Raw genomic sequence first — 15,803 nt, forward strand, 5'->3', positions numbered from 1 at the left:
GTAGTGTGGCCGCTTCCTGGACCCGAAAGAGACGCCGCAGGTTACGGGAAGTGCTCCTCGCCGGCATGAACCCGTTTTGGTCTGCATGCACCAGTGCCGGGACCTCCAGGGTCAGGCGGCGGGCCAGCAGGGAGGTGAACACTTTGTAGTCCGTGTTCAGCATGGCCAGGGGCCTATAGGACCCCATACATGTGCCGTCTCTGTCTGGCTTCAGCAGCGAAACCAGGTTTGCCTCATTGAGAGAGTCCGGGAGCGCCGAGTCCTCAATCGCGTGTGCGTAGAGCTTGAGCATCTCCGGGACCAGTGTGTCCGAGCAGGCCTTGAAAAACTCGGCGGGCAGGCCGTCGGGGCCGGGGGACTTGCCGTTGGACATTGCGAAGATGGCTTCTCGCAATTCCTCCTGGGTGAATGGGCCCCCTAAGTCCTCCTGCTGCGCGTTCGTCAGAGAAGGCAGTTGGATGTCAGCAAGGAAGCCCTCTATGGTGGCCGTTGAGACCCTCAGCTGTGACTTGTACAGGGCCCGGTAGTGCCCCACAAACGCCTGGTGGATCTTGCTTTGTGTGTGTACAATCTCCCCTCCAGTCGTCCGAATGGCGGACACTGGTTCCGTGCGGGATTCCTGTTTGACCAGCCAAGCCAGCAGCCTCCCCGGTTTGTCGCCATGTTGGTGCACCCGCGCTGAGTGGGCCGCGAAGTTGACGTGTTTCAGTCTCTCTAGTAGCGCAGCGTGTTCCTCACGGGCCTCCCGTAGCCGGTCACTCGCTCCTAGCACTGCCTCCCGCTCCCAACGGAGCAGGTCCGCCTCCACCTTGCTTAGGTCCGCCTCCAACTTTTTCTGGATGCTCCCTTGTGTGCCTAAGCAATGCCCCCGTATCACCACTTTGAAGGCGTCCCACTCCACACTTGGGGAGGACGCCGTGCCCGAGTTTTCGGCGAAGTACTGCGCTACCCGGGCCTGTAGGGCGTCCCTGAAGGGTGCGTCGAGCAGTAGGGCGGGTTGTAGCCGCCACGAGGGTATGGGTGGATGTGGGCGTTCCCATGCTATTGTCAGCGTGTGTGGGTTGTGGTCTGAATGTGTCCGGCCTAGGTATTGTGACTCAGTAATGTGCGGTAGCATCTCCGTTGTCACCATGAATCTGTCCAGGCGGACATGTAGCGTGTGTGCCCCCGAGTAATATGAGTATACCCTGGTGTCCGGGTTGTGTGCGCGCCATGCATCCCTGAGGTCCCACTGTGTCGCCCATCGTGCGAACGCCTGCGCAACCCCCAAAGAAGTGGCATCTGGCCTGGGCGGGGTCGAGCGGTCAAGCGCAGGATCTAGCGCTGTATTGTAATCACCTCCCAGCACCCAGGGGACTCCGTGCCAGGGCGCCAGTTTTTCCGATAGGTGTGTCAGGAAGCTTCCCTGGTCTGTGTTTGGAGAGTAAACGGACGCCAGGACTACTGGCTGTCCGTCCATCCGGCCCTTCACCAGTACATATCTCCCCCCCTGGTCAATGAGCACCTCAGACATTGTGAAGGGGGTGCCTGGCCTAACCCACAGTAGTGCCCCTCTGGCAAACGAGGAGTATTCCGTGGCGTACAACTGACCCCTCCATCTGCGCCGCAGTGCAGCCACCTCCGCCCCACATAGGTGTGTCTCCTGCAGGAGTGCGATTTGTATATGTTGCCTTTTCAAGTAGGAATATATCTGGTATCTGCGCGCAGGTGTGTGCATTCCCCTGATGTTCCAGGTGCATATCTTAATCGAAGTCATACTAGCGGTGCGTTCTCCTCCCCCTCCCTCGGACAAACAGCCGTCCCACTAGAGGCCCTCCCCTTGCCCTCCTCAGCATGCCCATCTCCACCCCTCGTAGTACACTTTGCATAAATCAGGAAGACATTAGGTGGGGGAAAAACAATAATCAACGTTAACCAACTGTGGGCAAAACCCACTGAAATACCAAGGGGACCGTGGCGAAACGGGCCACCGTCCATAATCTCAATTGAGAGGGACAACAGTTTCAGTCTAAGGGGCAGTGCGCATAAGCACGGTTGAGGCTAAGAGGAAGTTAAGGCAGTTAATGGAGTTGCGGCTCCATCCCCGAGCCTCAGGGTGCAGGCCATTTGCTGGCCACCGGCTGCGGACCGGTACATGACGTATCTCTGGTCCCAAGGAGCCCCGTCTGTGTGGGCCTCGGTCTCTCTTGGGGGGGAGGGCCGTAGGTCCGTGCGAGCCCTCGGCCCCAGTCAGGGAAGGCGCCTCTCCCCCCTAGGCCACACCTGCAGCCGGCCAAGGATGAGCACGGGTCAAGGGGGCAACCCCACCATCATCAATCTCATCAGCCTTCAACGCCGTTGAGGCAGTACTCACTGTGTCTGTGGTCCGCTGTCCATTCGGCAGGCAAGTGGGGCGGAGGAGTGCATTCCCAGCTGCACCCGGCGTCAGCTGTGCTTCAGCGTCTCGCCGGCCGTCGCCGCATCCCCCTCCCCTGGGCGGCCTTGTTCCAGACTGCTCCGGTGGGGCTAGTGAATCAGGTCCGAGGTTTGCGGCGTGACCACCGGCAGGTCCACAGAAATCTGTGAGTTCGGGATCCCGTATATGGCTTCGTCGTCGTCGCTGGGCGCTGTCTGCTGCTCGTCCTCGGGGTGTGATTCCTGGGAGGGTGGGTTGCTGAGCTGGGAAACTTTCCGTAGAGCGTCCCTCTGTTCCTGGAGCATTAGATCCAACGGGGGAGAGTGTCGTGATCCTCCCTCTGCCCGTTGGGACTGTTGTGTTCCGTGCCTCCGGCGGTGTCGTGGGCCGCGTCGCCTGGGTCTTGTCTCGCCCCCCCGATGGGTCTTGGGCGCCGTGTCCGTGCCTCCGTCCAGCCACTCGCTGACCTCCCCGGGGGTCCCGAAAAAGTACGTGTTGTCCCCCGCCACCACTCTCAGCTTCGCGGGGAAGAGCAGTGAGTATTTGAGGCCTGCGGTGCGCAGCCTCCTCTTGACTTCCAGGAAGTCATGTCTCTGGCGTTGCACCTGGATGGTGTAGTCGGGAAAAAACATGATCACCGCATTGTCTATGCGGATTTCGCCCATTTTCCTTGCTTCCCGCAGCACTGCGTCCCGGTCCCTGTAGTTCAGTATCCTGAAGAGTAGTGGCCTTGGGTTGGTGCCGGTCGTGTAGGGCCTGGTCGGTACTCGGTGCGCTCGTTCTACTACAAAGTGGGGCGAGAGCGTGCCTTCTGGCAACAGGGTCCGTAGCCAGTCTTCCACATGTTGCGCAGGGTGGTTCCCTTCCCATTTTTCCGGGACACCCACGAGCCTGATGTTGTTGCGTCTCGCCCTCCCTTCCGCATCCTCGGCCCTGTCTTCCAGAAACTCTACCCTGTTCAGGAGATCCTGCACGTGCTTGTCCGTTTGGGTGAGTTTGGGCTCGATCTCTTTCACTGTGCCCTCCAGGGCTTTCGTTCGGTCGGACAGCTTCCTGTGATCATCTCTCAGGAGGGTCAGGTCCACTGCCACGCCGTCTATCTTGGACTCCAGGGAGGTCCTGGTCTGCTGGAGCGATTGCTCCATTCGTTCGACTGCCGCCAGCACGCTGTCAAGTCTCGTGGCCAGTTGCTCAGCTGCCATTTTGTCGAGCTGCTTGTTCGTCTTCCCCTTCTGCTGGGCCCCGCCAGTCCCGGTGCGGGTCCGCACTCCTCCTGACATGTGCGGTGGTGAACGACCAGCAGATTTACCGTCCCCGCCGTTCTGGGGGACCACCCCCGGCCCAGGTTGGGGGTTCGCTGGTCCTGATTCCTCCGCGGCCGGCGCTTTCGCGGGGTCCGCCGGGACTTCGCCCCTCCGTGGTAGCGGGCGCTCCAGTGGTCCAGGTGTCTCGCGCTAGGTAGGTCGTTCCCTCCTGGCCCTCCTACCTCCCTGCACGTGTGCCTGTGCGGGGGGGGGGGGGGGAGTTCGCAAATGCCTGTGCGCACGTCTTCACTGCGGGGGGGGGGGGGGGGGGGACGACGTCCGCCGTGCCACCGGCTATCAGTTGCGGGCCTGACCGGTGTCCGTGGCGGCGAGCTGCGTGTGGTTTCCCGCCCCAGTCTCTCTGTGTCTGCACCTTTGCCTGTGACTCCCGGCTGGCGCTCTACAGCCTTCTCATGCGTCTCGGTGGCAGCTCCACCGGTCTTGCGGCGCGAGTGCCGGGTGGTGGGTCATCGCCGCCTTCCTTGCGGTAGCGGGTTGCCGGTGGACCCCGGGGAGCGCGGGCCCGGCGCGGCGGTGTGCAGTGTGTGGCCCCTCCTCCCTGGGCCCTTCGTGTCCGCCCGTGAGTCTGCAGCTCTCCGGGCAGCGCCTGGTGTCGGGCTGCGTCCCAGGGGGTCTCCCGCCTCTCCCCCTTCTCACCGGGCAAGTCGTGTTCCCAGGCTGGGCTGCCGTGGGTTGGTGGCCGGGGCAGGGGCAGCGGCAGTGAGGCCGGTCGTTGCTGGTGCGGCGGCAGTCCGCTGGCGGCCTTCCAGGAGTGTGGGCCGGGGCCTTGACGCTCGGCACAGACCTCGGTCTCTCGTGACCGCTCCGCCGATCAGGTGGCCACAAGGTCCGCAGGAGGGCCGTGGGACAGGCCGGGGTCCGGCCCGACGGAGCCTCAGGACAAAAGTCGGCCTGGCTGCCAGGATGGTCTCCGCGGGTGTCCGCCCGCAATTTCCGGCGGCTCTGATGCAAATATGTCGGATAACTGGCTCGGGGAAGGGGAGCTTTTCACAGAGCTCTACCCGAACACGTCCTCCGCCATTGCGTGCTTAGCCACGCCCCCGCAAGCACCTTGGTATCATGGTCATTCACCCTCAAACTACAGCATGCCATGCATTCACCTGGAGTCTAGTAGAAGTGCCCAGGACATGTTTAGTATGGGGAGGAGGGTAAAGGTCTCTCTACCTTGAGCCCACCAGGCAGAATGCACTTCATAAGTCACCAAAGGCATTTCTAGCTGCATTTAAGCAGACATCGATACATTCACAGCTACAGCCACGTGCCTAGAGGGGACATCTATTCCCAATCCATCGACCAGCTGGCACACCGTGTAAAGCTATCCATGACACCTGGAGTTGGTCTCGGTGAGGTGTTCCTCACATGCCTATGAGGCCATCTCCTCGGCACTAGTGAGGTAAGCCTCTAAACGCAGCGAAGCCATCTCTCTGCTTAGTAATGCTCTGTTTACAGCAAATCCTGCAGTCATCACGCCAGGGAGCACTTTAAAGCCCTGACGTCACCCGCTCCATCCTGGAACGATCTGGAGACTTGAAAGTGTTCTTGTTGCATCGAAGTCACAGTTCCTTTTTGCTTTGCCAACAAGGAGCAGTGCACCAGGGCCATGCTGCCTCCAGTCACCCGGTACTGTAACCTGCTCTTCGACACGCAGTGAGCACCACAATCTCAGCCGACGTACATCACGCCCCGGCAGTAGGCCTTTAGCATGGGCGAGCTGGGCCCGGCCCAGGGCGCCAATATTCTGGGGCGCATGGAGCTGTGTGCACTAAGGGTTATGCCAACAGCAGCGCCCTTGTCATCTTGCTCCAGCCTTGTCCTTGTACCTGCCTGTGCGTTTCTGTCTGATTTACCAGTTTAAAGTGGTTTTAGCCATCATTAGCAACGACAGCTGATGTCTTTAAAACCCCGCTAGCCCGTTCCGTGCCCTCCCTTCTCCCTCTGACCCCTGCTAGCACACATCAACAAAACCATCATCAGCCTGAGGCAGCTACGCTACAGGTGATTTAGGTGACCTGGGGAGGTCGGGGATGTTAGGTTCAGGGGCCAGTCCCTGCTAGTCCAGGTACTGACCAGTGAACACCAAAGGGGCCCCTCCTGCCTCATTTAACTCATTAGCATCAGGAAGGGCGCTCTCCATTCGCACCCTGGGCGCTATCTTGGCAAAGGCCGCCTCTGATAGTAGCTTTGCTTGCTGCAGACTCACAAATCCATTCACCCAAACGTGCATTACCAACCAAGCTACCAGCTGCTGAGTTTCGAAATAGCCGACATTGAAAAAGGCCCAATGCCCACTCCCAAATGATAAGATGGGGAAAGGTTATTAGATTACAGCTGAATAACATACAAAAAACATTTTCACGTCTGCAATACCGAATCAGATACATTTGAATGACATCAGATCTTTGCTTGCCAGCTTGGCAACGCGGCGTATGTTTGACACCAGATTCGCTTCTTGAGTTTTATGAGGGGGTGCCAAGAAGGTCCAGTTGTAGAAGGTGAGCGAAAATACTTGTATACCCCCCTTCCTGCAATGGGAATTGCAACCACAGACATCTTGGATGGGAGAACAATCGCTACTAACCTGGTTCTCCAATAACAGGTGAACTTTAGACTCTGAAACCTAGGTGGGTTGGTTATGATTGGGGATAACCATAGCAAGCCTGCTTCTTCAGTCATAGGTGATCTCCAGACCTGAATCCTAGATGGCTTTGATAGGATTTGGAGACAATATCCGCTAGCCCGATTAATTTGTTGCAGGTGAACTCCAGACCCCAAACCCTAGATGACATGGACAGGATTGGAGGACAACCACAGCTAGATTGGTTCTTATTTACAGGTGAACTCTGACTCAGAACCCTAGATAGCTTGAAAGTGATGGATAGGGGCAAGCACAGCTACCCTGGCCCTCCACTTACGGGAGAACCCAAGACTCTGAACCGTGGGTGGTTTGAAAGTGACGGGATATGGGACAATCACAGCTAGCCTGGTCCTCCACTTACAGGTGAACCCAAGACTCTGAACCTTATGTGGCTCAAATGTGATTGGGGGTGGGAGAGATTCACAGCAAGCCTGGCCATCCACTTACAAGTGAACTTAAAACTCAGAACCCTAAGTGCTTAAATAGGATTGGGAAATAATCAGTGGTAGACGGTTCTCCAGTTACCGGTGACCCCCAGCCTCGGATCCCTAGATTGCTTCTGTTGTACATGAGTACAACTGCAGCTAGACGAGATCTTCAGTAACAGCTTATGTCCAGACTAGGGGCCCCTAGATACCTCGTATGTGATGGGGGACAGTAGCAGCTAACCCGGTTCTCCAATTAAAGGTAAGCTCATAAGTCCATTCCTACAAAATGTCCCTGAGAGTTGTTCATTTTATTTCAGCCCTTCTCCAGTTTGGGATCTACACTTCGTACTGACATTTCAAAAGACACTGTGCACCTACATAGACTGTGAGGCGACACGAGGTTGGAGGGTAACTGATACAAAATGTGCCAACATCAAAGCACTTTCAAAGGGCTTTTTAAATAACCCCAGAGGAACAAAATAACAAGATTATGAATTGTGTCAACTTAAATTAGACATGTATATAATCAGGTTTAAGGTAAGGGCACAATAGCCCCGCAAGTCTTCTCAATCAATCACAACATTTGTATAGCGCGCTACTCACTCGCTAGGGTCTCAAGGCGCTGGGGGGGGGGGGGGGGGGGGGGGGGCTGCTACTGCTCTAACAGCCAGGTCTTGAGCAGCCTCCTGAAGGTTAGAAGGTCTTCAATCGGCCGTAGGAGGATGGGGAGGGTGTTCCAGGACTTGGCGGTGAGGTGGGAGAATGATCTGCCACTGGTGGTCGTTCTCCTGGTGTGGGGGGCGGTGGCGATGCTAAGGTCGGCGGAGCGGAGCTGGCGGTTAGGGGTGTAGAAGGTGAGCCGTTTGTTGAGGTATGCTGTACCAGTGTTGTGGAGGGCTTTGTGTGCGTGGGTGAGGAGCTTGAAGGTGATCCTCTTGTTGACGGGGAGCCAGTGCAGTTCTCTCAGGTGGGGTGTGATGTGGCTACGGTGAGGGATTTCGAGGATCAGGGGCAGAGGCATTCTGTATGCATTGCAGTTGTTTCAGTAGTTTGGCCGGGGCTCCAGCGTAGAGGGCGTTTCCGTAGTCCAGTCTGCTGCTGACGAGAGCCTGGGTGACTGTTCTTCTAGTGTTGGTGGGAATCCACTTGTAAATCTTTCTGAGCATGCGGAGGGTGTTGAAGCAGGAGGATGAGATGGCGTTGACTTGCTTGGTCATGGAGAGTGTGGAGTCGAGGATGAATCCCAGCTTGCGTGCGTGGTCCGTGGGTGTTGGAGCAGCACTCAGGGCGGTCGGCCATCAGGAGTCGTCCCAGGCTGAAGGTGAGGAGCCGAGGATGACCTTCGTTTGGTCCGAGTTCAGCTTCATCCGGCTGTTCATCATCCAATCGGCAACGGCTGTCATACCTTCGTGGAGGTTGGTTTTGGCGGTGTAAGGGTCCTTGGTGAGTGAGAGGATCAGTTGTGTGTCGTGGGCGTAGGAGAGAATGTTGAGGTTGTGCAGTCTGGCGATGTGGGTGAGTGGGGCCATGTATATGTTGAACAGTGTCGGGCTGAGGGAGGATCCTTGGGGTACGACGCAGATGATCTTGGTGGCTTCGGATCTGAAGGGAGGGAGGCGGACGCTCTGTATTCTGCCGGAGAGGAAGGAGGTGGTCCAGTCCAGGGCTTTGCCTCGGATTCTTGTGTCGTGGAGGCGGGTGCGTAGGGTGTGGTGGCAGACAGTGTCGAAGGCGGCTGACAGGTCCAGGAGGATGAGGGCCGCAGTCTCGCCGTTGTCCAGTAGGGCCCTGATGTCATCGGTGGCAGCGATGAGGGCCGTCTCGGTGCTGTGGTTGCTGTGGAAAGCGGACAGTGAGGGGTCCAGGATGTTGTTCTTTTCGAGGTAGTGGGTTAGAGGTTTGTTGACTGTTTTCTCGATGACCTTCGCCAGGAATGGGAGCAGGGAGATGGGCCGGAAGTTCTTGAGGTCCTTGGGGTCTGCTTTGGGCTTCTTGAGCAGGGCGTTAATCTCGGCATGCTTCCAGCTCACCGGGAAGGATGAGGTTTCAAAGGAGATGTTGATGGCTTTGCGGAAGTGGGGTGCGATGGTGGTGCTGGCTTTGTTGAAGATGTGTTGGGGGCACGGGTCTGATGAAGAGCCGGAGTGGATGGTGCTCATGGTTTTGATGGTGTCGTTGTTGATACTGTTCTAGCTGACGAGGGGGTCGCCGTGGGCGGTGGCCGAGGGCTCTGGGGTATCGCGGGCTGTGGAGGGCACCTGGTTGTTGAAGCTGTTGTGGATGTCTGCGATTTTGCGGTGGAAGAAGGAGTCCAGGGAGTCGCACAGGTCTTGTGAAGGTGGGATGTCGTTGGTGCTGGCGTTGGGCTTGGAGAGCTCCCTCACAAAGTTGAAGAGCTCTTTGCTGTTGTGTGCATTGTTGTCGAAGCTGTCCTTGAAGGAGGTTTTTTTGGCGGATCTGACGAGGTGATGATGCTGGCGTATGGCGTTCTTGTGGGCTGTTTGGTTCTCTGGTGTTTGTTCGTGGCGCCATTTCCTTTCTAGCTTTCGGCAGTTTTGTTTGGAGGTCCGCAGTGAACCAGCCGGCAGTCTTGTTCTTGCGGCTGTTGGAGGGATTCTTGATCGGGGCATGGGTGTTGGCGCAGTCTTCGATCCAGCGTCTGAGGCTGCTGGCGGCGGGGTTGGTGGGGTCTGTGGGTGGGTTCTGGGCGAGGGTGGTGTGTAGCTGGTCTTATGTGATTTTGCTCCAGCAGCGGTGGGGGATAAGTTGGGTGCGGTGGTGCGTGGTAGGCTTCTTGAAGGAGAAGTGGACGCAGCGGTGATCAGTCCAGTGGAGTTCGGTGGTGTGGCTGAAGGAAACGTGGGGGCTTGCGGAAAAAATGGGATCAAGCGTGTGTCCGGCAGAGTGGGTGGGGGTTGTGACGAGCTGTTTCAGTCTGAGGTTGTCGAGCAGGGTGGTGGAGCTGGGTGTTGTTTTTCTCGAGGTGGAAGTTCAGGTCCCCGAGGAGAATGTAGTCCATGGACGCCAGAGCCTGCGTGCTGACGAGTCGGCAATGAAGTCGCTGAACAGCGCTCGGGGTCTGGGGGGGCCTGTATATCAGAGTTCCTCTGAGAGTGGTGTTGGGAAGAGTGTGGATCTGGAAGTGCAGGTGTTTGGCGGTGTTGAGGGTGTCGTCGGAGTTGGTTGAGATCTTGAGGGTGGTCTTGTGAACAATGGCGATTCCACCTCCTACTCCGTTAGTGCGGTCCCTGTGGGTGATCTTGTAGCCGCCCGGGATGGCTATGGCGATGTTGGGAGCTGAGGACTCATTCATCCAGGTCTCGGTCAGGAAAGCGATGTCCGGGAATGATGTGCCGAGCAGATCCCAGAGTTCGATGGCGTGTTTGCGTGCGGGGCGGGTGTTTAGGAGTACGCATCTGAGGTGGTTGCTTCCTGTCCTGGTGGGAGGATTGGAGGGTCTATTGCTGGTGAAGTTGCAATTCCAGCAGGAGAAGGGTCCTTGGGTGCGTTTCGGGGCAGCCTGGAAGCAGGAGTGAGTTTGACCGGTGTTGAGTGCGTGGAGGGTGCTGGCATCGTAGAGGAGTCTGGCGTCGTGGTGGTGTTCGTGGGGGCCAGGGGTTCTGGAGCTAGGCGCGGACTGGCTTGCCTTAGGCGCGCCTTTGAGGCGTCAGTGGCACGGTCGCCATAAGTGGAGGGGGGCGGGAGCAGGAAGGGGGTGGGTTCGGGTTAGATCGGTGGGCGGGGTTGCAGGGGCAGCAGCGGCGGGAAAGAGCAGACAACACAGAGGTGCCAGGAGGAAGGGGCACAAGTACACAACGTGCACAAAATATGGGGACAGTACAGGAAAAGAAAAATAAAATGCAGGAAATACAAGAGAAGGAATAAAGCAGCGCGAACACAGTATGAGGTGCAGGAGAGGAGGGAAGAAATTACGGTGGACGCAGGAGGCAGGAGAAGCTACCGTCGGGGGACTGCTGGCTCGAACCTAGGAGCTTGGAGGCAGTAGAAGTGCGGCATGCAGGCGAGGCTGCTGGGGAGAGTGCTGACCTTGAGCCAGTGGTCAAGGCTTCACACCTCCTACATTTAAGGTAGAGTTCGGACTATTTAAGTATTCACAAAGAATCCAGGAGTACTAGTGTAAATTTATGACGGTCAAACATTTCTTGGAGTACTGCTACTTCACAATATTCTCTAATGAAGTTTTCCTACAAGGTGGAAATACTGCACGAGTAAATGTGTACATTTCGCTTTTTTGTTCGCAGGAAAAATGTTTTTCCTGTGGAGAAACCCTTTCCCAGACCTTCATGTAACATGGTATGTGCTAGTTTATTAACCACCCTAAAAAGGATCTTAACTCCAGCTTTATAGTAGTTGTCATGGTAAAAAACTACCTGAAAATAACCACAAATCTACGAGCCGCAGGCGTTCACTGCATTTTACAACATCGCCCCATATTATGTCCCTTTCCTAGCACTAAAAGCTAACAGGACAATGGAAAATACACCAGAAAATACTCAATGACTTTACGGCATTACGGAAATTCAACCAGTCATATGAAGCAGTCCGTGTTCATTTAAAACCACAAATTGCTTTTTTGGACAAATAATTTACATCTGTGTCAAACCCTTCGTTATGCAGAACATTTAACACAAGGAGCTAGCTGGTTTCATTTGAGTGCCCCTAAAAGTTCATAAATATTAGTAAGACAATTAAATCTCGACGGGTCTATTTCTAGGACTCATTTCTACCATCTATTAGTTATTTTGTTGCTTTTCGTGTACTTGTATTTTTTTCCTTCATGCGAAGTAGTCCGTTGGCCATCTTGCCAGATCCTCACTACATAATCAAGTCAATAAATAAAATAGAAGTAAATAAGCACTCAGGCATGTGCTGTTTCGGCTGTGTTCGCTATGCAGGGCAGAATGATGAAATACAATGGGAGTCACAGAGTAGGGCTGGATGACGAGTGGCATTGTCAGGGAAATCAGTTGGTGAATCTGCCAGGCTCAATCAGCGTTCTTAACCTTTTGACTTCATTGGGCCCCACTGAATCATTACTGGAATCCAGGGACCCCCACTGAGTTATTGATGGAGGCCAAGGACCCCAGTCTAACCAATTGCTATTATTTGGACCCTTAAAACAATACAAACATACATTCCTTCATTGGTAACTTTATTTCGATCAGTTGACCATAAAAGTGCACATAAAATACATCAGCACGATCAATAAAACAATAAATAAGCATAAAATGTTAAGACAGAATTAAACTAGAAGTTATCAGAATACAAGGATAAAAGCAGTAAGTACAACAATTAATTTAATTTAAAAAAGTTTGTCTCCTGCGCTACATGCTTAAAAGATAGCGTGAAACCGCAAACACAATCGGAGGATGTGTATCATAGGTTAAAATCCTGCTAGCCTGTGTAAAATGCAAGAATCCCGGGTTCTTACAAATAGGGATCAGCCAACATTTTCTAATTGCAGAATAGGCAGGGCAAAAAAGCAATACATGGGTTACATTCTCGTTTTTATAATTACATGCAGGGCAAACTTCGGTATTAGATTTTTCCCATTTAGATGTACAAGACCCAATAGGTAGAGTACCATGCCTTAACTGAAGATATAGCTTTCGAGCAAACGGGGGTTCAATTGTGTCCAAGAATTCCTCAATTTTGGGTTCAAGTTTCACTTGGAGGAATTCAGAAGTTAACCTACCCAGTGATGTGGAGCTCGATAGCATTTGAGCGCTCTGCTTGCGTATATGAGAAAGAAGTTCCTCCTTTGATATCCCTAGGCAATAGGTCTCTGGGTTTTCCCACAGTTCCGAAAGACCTAGCCTGGTACTAACCGCACGAAAGTGCTGAAGCCAAGGGATCTTCTTGTGTATAAGAAGAGACAAAATCTCAGAAAATTCTGCTCTATACGCGGCCAGTTCAGGGACTAACCACAGCCTCTTCCAATACATGATTGGTCTTGCACTGATAATCTCTTCTAATTGGACCATGCCCAATTCAAGCCTAAGAGGAATCATAGGCGTACTAGGCGGTAACCCAACTAGGTTTCTCACAAAGGACTGTTCTGCTGTTTGAGGATCGTTATCTGCTTGTGCCCCCAAAGTTCAGCCCCGTAAATTGCTGCCATTCTAGCCTGGCGGCAATATACGTCCAGAGCTGGGGATACCGGCCTAAATGTTGACTCCCTAAAAACTTTACTTATACCCCCAGCAAGCTGGGATAGCTTGAGTGTGGACTTGGCAATCTGGGTGTTCCAATCGAAGTTCTCAGTTAAAGTAACACCCAGATAAACAAATGTTTTCACCCTTTCAAGGGGGGTACCATGTAGAACCGGGTTTGGACGTACCCGCTTAGGGGGATTAAAAATCATAAACTTAGTTTTTCCCAGATTGATTTCCAATCCCCGGAGCTCACAGAACTCGACAAATCCATCAAGAGTTTTTTGAATGCCCGATGATGTTCTAGACAACAGCAATGTGTCGTCTGCGAACATCAGAGCGGGCACTCTACCCGTGGCCAGTTTAGGGGCATCGTTGTTAACCACACCATTCAAGTGTTCCACAAGGCCATTAATGTAAAGGCTGAATAGTGTGGGTGCCAGCACGCACCATTGACAAACTCCTTTTTGGACTGGAAACTGATCTGTGGGTTCACCATCCCTACCACACCTAACTTGGGCAAAATTATTTATATGTAGCCTAGATAGTACATTTAGTAGGTATGGAGGGAGTCCCAGGTTTGCCAACACCTTCCACAATTTGGCACGCGGAACCAGATCACATGCTGCCCGCAGGTCCACAAACACAAGGAAGAGGCTGCCACCCTCCACCTTTGCTGTTTTCTAGTACAGGACCTGCAGGCGAAATATCTGGTCCAGGGTAGATATTCCAGACCTGAACCCTGCCTGGAGTATAGAAAGGATCCCTTTCTCTTCGATCCACCCAAGGATCCTATCAAGGATTACCCTTCCCATCAGCTTTTGTGAAGTATCAATTAGACTGATGGGTCTATAATTAGAGGGGATAAGCGGACAGCCCTTTTTTAGAATAGGGGCAATTTCTGCTTCTAGCCACGTTGGGGGCAGGTCATTTCCCTGCAGAATGCCATTAAATAAAACGACCAAATAGGGGGCCCAAATTTTCGGTTGCCCCCTGAATAAATCCACCGGCAGTTTATCCAATCCTGGGGCCTTTTTGGGGAGCAATTTGCCCATGGCTGTCTCAACCTCTATCAGGGTGAAAGGTTCCACCAAAACGGGGAGCGTAGGGGCTTCAATCAACCATCCACGTTCCTCAGCCCCATTGATGCCCTGCGGTTGCTGAGGTGCTAGAGTACTACAAGGCAAGGCGTCAAGCTCAGAGGTACCGTATACAGCAGCAAAGTGGCTTTCCCAGATTGACGGGGCAATATTGTGGGCAAGCGCCTGGCTGTGCCCGCTAACACCAGTGGCAACAATAGACCAGAATAATTTAGAGTCCTTACACCTGAGTGCAGATCCCAGCTCCTCCCACATTGCGGCTTCCCATTCCCTTTTAGCATCACAGATTGCCTTTTTATATGTAATGCGATGCATCCTGATGGCCTCACTATACCATTGGTTTTTAGTACTGTAAGCAAAGCCTTTTTGGCCTTCCTACAGGGGCTATTAAACCATCGAGAAATCGTGGTCCGGGTGTTATTTGCCCTTCTTACTGGGTACAGAATATCTTTTAGTATGGCAACCAATTGGTTATGTATTTGAGTTGCCCTGCCCAGGTGACCGGATTTCCCCATCTCTTCGATGAGCGGAATAATGGCTTCGTATAGTTCTGCGAGTTTGGTGATCGACGCTTGTAGATCTGGCCATTTAACCCTACGCCTACAGTTTGTTATTATTAGTGGCACAGTAACAGAATGATCAAGCGTAGTTGAACCCTTCAACCCGAAACTCCCCGGTTTGAGGGACAAAACTAGGGCATTATGGTCACTGTCAAACCTTTCAATGACCCTAAATTCAGACAGCCTATCCCAATGCCTAGCCTCAATAAAAATATAAATCGATTATTGAGGTCTGATTTGATCGATTAAACGTGGCTCTCCCTGGTCTGTCAGGCTCCACCCTCCCATTGCATGCTCTTAGCGATGTGGCTAGCGCAAACAACTGCATTTGCAAAACGAGAGGGGTCCATGCCTTGACCTGAGGGGTCAGTGGCTCTGGGATAGCCCAAAGCAAATCCACATCGTCCGGATCACCAAAGTTCAGGTCCATAAGGGGCTCAAAATTACAATTAAAATCTCCACCCAAAATTAATACAGTAGAGGGGTCAATCGAGTGTATGAGGGTTAACAGTGTTTCAATAGCTTTTGACTCAAGACCACGCCTAACTGGCCTTGCATATACATTAATCAAAGCAATATTTGGCCCATTAGGCAAGATCAACAAAACACACTGGACATCCATTGAATTAGTTAGGATTGGTGTTACCTTTACTCCCAAGTGCGTGCCAACCCATATAGACAATCCTCCAGAGGGTCTGCCCGTCACCCATGCTTGCCAGAATATCATATGTTGCAAAACCCTGGGCTACACTTTCTTTTAGCGCCCAAGTTTCTTGCAACATACAAATATCATGCAAAGCCATAAGGGAGCCCCACTCTGGAATGGGCAATTTACTCTTAAGACCCGCCACATTCCAGGATAAGATTTTAACTGGAGCATCAGCCAAGTCTTGCTTTGTTAATTCACAATCCAAAAGGCCAGAGAGATTGTTGGAAGCAGGGAGGCTACTTCTACACCTTGCTCAGGCTCGCAATTCACAGGTTGATGTTTATCAGAAAAGGGGGCAACTACAGGTTGAGTGGTTTGTACTGATGTCAATTTTTTTGTTAAGGGGCCAGATTTTAATTTACCAACTAGGTTGTCATTGGTGAGTAGCATGATATTAGGGGGCCCCGTCTGTCAATCGCAATCATCAAAGCCTGAAAAGGCGTCGAATCTATTTGTGACTTCCAGCGGGGTAAACGGC

At 53.3% G+C, this 15,803-nt stretch overlaps 1 protein-coding gene across 8 annotated transcripts in view; it reads right to left on the reverse strand.

Annotated features, from left to right (window-relative positions):
* The window catches only part of VMP1 (vacuole membrane protein 1), an 864,072-nt gene that overhangs the window by 96,434 nt on the left and 751,835 nt on the right, over positions 1–15,803 (reverse strand). The gene's annotated exons all lie outside the window — the stretch shown is intronic.

This window comes from Lissotriton vulgaris, chromosome 2_1, assembly GCF_964263255.1.
Source record: "Lissotriton vulgaris chromosome 2_1, aLisVul1.2, whole genome shotgun sequence".
Lineage (NCBI taxonomy): Eukaryota > Metazoa > Chordata > Amphibia > Caudata > Salamandridae > Lissotriton > Lissotriton vulgaris.